Source organism: Alligator sinensis, unplaced genomic scaffold, assembly GCF_000455745.1.
Source record: "Alligator sinensis unplaced genomic scaffold, ASM45574v1 scaffold752_1, whole genome shotgun sequence".
Taxonomy (NCBI): domain Eukaryota; kingdom Metazoa; phylum Chordata; order Crocodylia; family Alligatoridae; genus Alligator; species Alligator sinensis.
The window spans coordinates 2068570-2075096 of NW_005842000.1; positions in this window are offsets into that span (position 1 = coordinate 2068570).

A 6527-nucleotide genomic window follows, 5' to 3' on the forward strand; every position below is an offset into this window, starting at 1 on the left:
AGGGGTCCCCGGCCCCCCCCGGGAGCCCCGCCCCCATCCCGGTGACCCTCGCCCCGTCCGACAGCCGCGGGGCCAGGCGGCTTGGCCTGGCTTCGGGGGACGCACGGGAGGGCTCCCCCAGCTTGCGCTACCGGGGTCGCTCCCCGCCGTCGCCCTCCAGGAAATAACTCCGTGCCAATGCAGAATAAAAGGGGTCGTGGGTGGGGGGTCCCGTGTTGCTGGAGCCCGGGGCACGGCCTGCGGATGTCGGGAAGCAGAGGCGAGGGGGTAGGCCACGTCCCTGTCGCCCCCAAGTGCCGGGCGACACGTGCCTGTCCGTCCCCGCGTGGCATCTCACGACGCCTCCGCTCTCGCGTGGGACGGTGAGCTGCGGTACCTCGCGTCTGTCTCGGGCACGCTTATCCGGCAGGACCGGGCGGAGAACCGGAGGTTGCTGAGACCCGCGGCGTTCGGTGGCAAAACAGCCTCTTTAAAAACCACCTTCGAGAGGGAGGATTTTGAAACAACAGCCGGTGTCTCCTAGAAGACAGCCAGGTTTCTGGCAGGTTTTGGAGCTGACTTGGGTGCGTGCACCCACCCCAATCCCTGCCTCCCCTCTCCCGGGGGAGAGAGCAAGCTCCACGCCAGCCTGCCATGGCCCTTTCGAGCCTTCTCGTGGTGCAGGTTGGCTGTCGAGAAGGTAAAATCCTCAAAGCTCAGGCCACAAGCATTTGCTGAGGGGTCATAAGCTATTCCTTTCCCTTCCTACTTGGGGTTTTTTTTGTCCTCGCAGGCTCTTGTGACACAGAATCAATACGTACAACCACGAGCATCTCAAAAACCCCAGCAGCGTGTGGTGTTTGTTAACTTATTGACAGAGGGGTTGATTCTGTACGAAGGCCCAAAATAAAACATAAGAGACGGTCCCTGAGTTTTCTTCTGGTCACCATTGCTACCTGTTTCTGCCGGGGTCCAGCATCAGTCACCCCTTGCTGGATCCCTGCATGGTCCAGAGGGAACCCCTGCCCCACAATATTCATTAGCATTTCCCTTCACTTGCTTATTGGCTTTTGCCTATTCATTTGCAACTTTCAAAAGGCTTTGAGGCAACATTTTTAAAGCCAGTTATTTAAACGCTTTGTGTGAATAACTGCCTTTTCAGTTTAAAAAGCATACTGGGTAGTATCCGGGGGCCGGGGGGAGGGTGGCTAGGAAGGAAAAGAGCTCATCTCATGATGCAACAGACAGTGGCTCAAGACAGGGGCGAGGAGGAGGTGGTAACATTGGGTGAAAATTGCCTAAATGTTCCGGGGTGTGGGAAGCGGGTGAGGTTAAACCCAGAAGCCAGCTCCGAGCAGACTGAACTTATAGGGATCTTTGCAATCTCACTACAGCTATCAGAGGCCTGTTCCCAGGAGACCTGAGGCCTGACATATCTTGAACCAACTCAGCCACCTCCCACCTTAGCATGGGCTGAAAAAAAGATCCAGTTTGGAGGCGCGCGTTATTGCTCAGTGCACGTTTCGGATAAAAATTAGCGCGTGGTATTGCTCAGTGCGCATTATTGCTCAGTGCACGTTTCGGATAAAAATTAGCGCGTGGTATTGCTCAGTGCGCGTTATTGCTCAGTGCATGTTTCGGATAACCATTAGCGCGTGGTATTGCTCAGTGCGTGTTATTGCTCAGTGCACGTTTCGGATAACCATTAGCGCGTGGTATTGCTCAGTGCGCGTTATTGCTCAGTGCACGTTTCGGATAAAAATTAGCGCGTGGTATTGCTCAGTGCGCGTTATTGCTCAGTGCATGTTTCGGATAACCATTAGCGCGTGGTATTGCTCAGTGCGCGTTATTGCTCAGTGCATGTTTCGGATAACCATTAGCGCGTGGTATTGCTCAGTGCGCGTTATTGCTCAGTGCACTTCCAGGTTGGAGGTACACATTAGGATAAAAAATGATGCACCCGTAATAGCTCTGAGTCTTGTCTAAGCCTTCTCCTCTGGGTTACCTGTTGGGTGATTATCGGTCTGTCACTCGGGTGGTTTTCCTAGGGGTGAAGCACTCTCCAGCAGGGTTTTGTCTGTGCCTGGCACTTCACTCCAAAGGGGTGACAGCTTGTTTTAGCATCAGGTCTTCTGCCAGTCCGTGTCAGGCCATCACGCTGGCCCTCGTGAGTTTGTGCACGTGTGTTAGCTCCATGCATGCACTAGGACCCTTGAAACCCGGGCTGGCTGCCTTGAACCCAGATTTCCTAGAGACGCCAGCCTGCCTGCCACAGTTAGCACAGCTAACTGCTCTTCTCCAAGAAGTCTTGCAAGCTGATTACTGTCACTGTGTCTGGAGAGCAGCCTGAGTTGTAGGAAGGAGATCCCAAGGCTGTAGCGGCCTGGACCAGGCCCCTGTCACTGGGCTCTTTGATTCATAGATGTTGTTAGATATTAGGGTCGGAAGGGACCTCAATAGATCATCGAGTCCGACCCCCAGCTTTGGGACACATCCAGCTAGGTTCCTCCAGAAACACATCTTCCTCCAGTTCGAATCATCGTCCTGCAGGCTCTGCTTCGCAGGAAGCCCGCACTTTGGAGAAGGGCATTTCTGGCTTTGAAAGAGCAAAGGTCATTGTGGCATATCACTACTTTTCTTCATCAAACCAGGCTTTGCAATGGGCCTGTTTCATCCGGTCTCGGCTTGCTGTAGCAGAGGTGTGATGGAGCAATCCGTATCCCGTTCTGCTCTGACTATTACAGTCATCCTCCGGACAAGTCCAGGGGCCCCGATCCTGCAGAGACTGAAATACGCACCCCAGCCTACAGAAACTGGACCTCACCCTTAGTGAGCTTGGGGCTTTCTGCATGGCCTTTCAGGTTGCAGAGCTGTGAGCGAGTTCACTTGTGTGCCCCGTTACAATACAGCCTGGAAGTTGGGAGCATGGGCTGCAAGGCCAGGACTGGTGGGGTAAGGAAAAATCGCAGTTAGGAGAAGCAGCTCGACTTGGGTGGGTTCAATTCAGACACTCCGAAGTCTGCCGTCATCTAAAAAGCCACCTCCAAAAACTGAGCTCAGGCTTCCAGGATGAAAGCACTTTTTGGAAATCAGGAAGACATCTCCCAAGTCTCCCCTGTGGTTTTCAGCTGGGAAGCTCTTCCTTCCCTCCAATGTAGGTCACAGAGCGAGGGAGGGAGGATGGGGTAGGGGGATTTCGCTTCTTCCCTGCTGCATTGGGAAAGAAGCTTTCATTGTTCAATGGCTTTAATTATATAGGACAGATTTGCTCGGTGCCAGACAGGCGGGTACAGGAAAAGGCAGCTTCCTCCAGAGGTGAGTCTGGAAGGGATGAACCAGAGGTGGGGGTTCACTGGACCATTGGTGGACCCCGTTCTCTTCTGTCCAGCCCCCACGTTTAAAACTTCACGATGCCCCTGGATTGCAGTTGGAGCTGCCCCCAGCTACCCAGCGCGTGGGGTGCAGACGCTTACAGCTGGGCCGTTATTTCCAGGAGGCACCGGCTTTGCTGCTACCTATAGGCCTTCCACAGAGAAAACTCTTCTTGGCACTTGGTTCCTCGTGAAGGCATCCTGTCACGGTTACAGACGGTAATGGGCTTAGCTCTGAATGGCAGAGGTGGGTTTGAGTCTTTCCCTGCCTTGCAAAAAGCAAAGGTGTCATTAATCTCAGGCTTCGGGGGGAGGAGGAAAGAGAAACCTTCTGAGATGCAGTTGAATCGGACTCACAGAAATAAACAATATAAGCGACCTCAAGAAAGTGCCTATCGGTGATTGCCTAATACCTCACCTTTCCAGCCGCCCCCTCCGTGGAGACAGCTCTGATTCCTGTGGTTTGACCTTTAAGGTGCTTTGCTAACATGCTTTGGCATCGGGGAGCTACTTGTGTGTTTTCAGAGCCATCTCTGCAAAACTCTGTTGTACCAGCGTCGTGCTTTGCAACCCCAGAACGACACACGAGGCGCCCGGTTCCAGTGCCGCGATGGTGGTGCTGGTGGCAGGGTGGGGCAGGAGGACCTTTGGAGGGGCCCTGAGCCGTGCCGAGGACCGGAGCTCTAAGGAAAGGAAACCAGATGGCAGGCAAGGCGTTTGTGGGTGAGCAAACCTTCAGTGGGTGCAGAGGCTCCGCTGTTACCTGGCAGATCAGAGGGGAAGTCAGGCCTCCCGCCAGGAGTTATTTCTTTTTCTCCCTTCCCTTCCCTGCCTCATGCACAGACATGAAATCTGCTGGTTTCTTAAACGGTTTCCTCCAGCAGAAGGCAAACGCCCATCATATTTTGGCTCTGCAGAGCGGCAGAAGAGCATCCGTAGATGTGATCTCTGCAAAGGCAAGGGCAGCTCAAAGCTAGCTCTCAGAGCCGCTGTTCCCGAGCAGCACCTGGGTGAGAGAGCTGGCTTTCCCCGGGGATTTAGTGCTGGTGAAAGGTATGGTGGTGACAGTGCTGGGGACGCTGTCCTCGGACCGGGTGCAGCACGGGCAGTGCGAGCAACTCCTGCCTGCCTCCCCCGGCATGCCTGAAGCCTGGTCGAACCCCTGTGTCCGCCTGAAGTTCCCTCCATGGCCTGTCCAGCCCTCGGCCTCACCAGCTGCAGGGTTTGCGGGCAGCATCAGTCGCACGACCCCACGGGAGCTGAGCACATGCACCGAGACCCAGGCAGCACGGAAAAAGGCTCTCTGAGCTGCCTGCCGATAACGTGATGATTTTAAGGCATCCTTTAGCAGGTAGTGACTTCTAGGCAGGCTTGGGTTTGCATAGGCAGCCCTTAGGATGACAAGCCCCACATGCGCGTCCCCTAGTCTGCATCGGAAAGGAAGTCGCAGTCAGAGAGGCAACGAGGGCCTGGTTGCCCGGCCTGTCAGCACCGCATTTTCATCAGCGGTGGGAAGACTTCAGCGTGACGTGGCCGGTGTTTCCTTCCTCTTCTGGAGGCTGACGGCTGCTGCCTTTGCAGTGCTCTCAAACCCTGCTCCCTGCCAGCAGGCCCAAGCTGAACCCAGCAGCTCACTTGCCGCCCTCCCAAGCGTTTAAAATAAATGTGCCACGTCTGCCCCGACCTGTTTGGTGGGATCGCGTGCAATGAGGACGGGGTCTGCGGTTCCCCCGTGTCTGCAGCTGGGCAGATGGAGGGGAGATGACTTGTACCTCTCTGTGCTTGGGAAGAGCACATAAATAGTGATGGCACCGGGGGCATGTAGGTCTGTATCGTGCGTGGAGGAGAGGCTCCCATGGGTCCCTGCAAACTTAGGAGGGTGTGAAGAAGAGTGACTGTGTGGGCAAGACCCGGGACTGGCATTCAGGGACCTGCCCTTAGGCTTGCGGCCTGACCTCAAGCAAGCCCCTGATGTCCCCTACTCCTTGGTTTCCCCTCTGCAAATGCAGCAAATGCTTCCCAACTTACAGGGGGTGCTGCGATGGTGGGAGCCATGTGCGTATCCAGCTAGATCAGCTTGCTGGCCTGGTGCACTCACCTTCTCGGGGCTGGTACCGATGGTTGTGCAGAGGAGGCAAACGCGGTTCCTTGTGCTGCCTGCATGTGAAACTCCAGCGTACCACCGCCTCTCAGCCACGGGGCTAGTTGGTGGGTGATAACCCACAATTTGCCTGATTTCGCTTCCCTTCTTAGGAACAGCGGTGGCCCAGCCTGGCACTTCCTCCGGGCTGTCTTGTCAGGGTCCTGCCTCTGGCAGCTGCAGCTGCTTCTGGGGAAGAACCAGAGACAGGAAAGGAGCCTCCTCCTAACTCCCAGGAATGAGAAGTTGGGTCAGCGCTCTAAGGTTTTGTAGTTAGTCCCAAACTATTCCTGTTCCTGATACTGTATGTTGGATGGTTTGGTCACACACCCAGGCTCCCCCAGCTCTTGCAAAGCTTTTGACCTCGGTGACCTCCAGTGGCATGGAGTTCCCCAGGCTCCTGTTGTGTTGCCTGCAAACACCTCTCCTTGTCTCAGTTGTGATGTGCCCCCTTTTGCTGCCTTGGTCCTGTATTATGAGAGCGTGCAGGAAGGGCAGCCCCAGGCTCCCTTTTCCCAGCCTGTCCTTTTTCTGCAAGGGGATATGCCTGGAAGTGGTTCTCGTTCTGGTGTGGGTGACCGAGCTGCAGTTGAGCACAGATTTGCTGGTGCAGGCCCCAATATTCACATCAACCCTCGCCCTATCAGTGCTGTTCCCAGCCTGGAAACTTATTCACTAGGACGTTCGCACAAAGCAAACTCAGGGTGCAGGACGGGTGTGGACACTGCTCCCGTACGCGCGTCCTGCGTGCTTTCCTCGGACGGAAGAGGCTGAGAACAAGATGGCCAAGTGTCCATTTGCAGCCCATCTAAATCCGTCCCTCCCTTGCAAAGAGCATCCCTCCAGGCCACGCACAAAGCCTTATTGGATCCTTGCCTTGCCTCGTCTCTCTAAGTCTTTAAGTGCTAACCTGACGCAGGCATGTTTCAGTAGGTGCCTTGGCTGATTGAACAACCAAGCTGCTTTCTTGGATGTTTTGAAAAGTTTCCAGAAGTGCAGCCATGGCTCGGTCCCTGTAAGTGGAACTGGGGTTACAT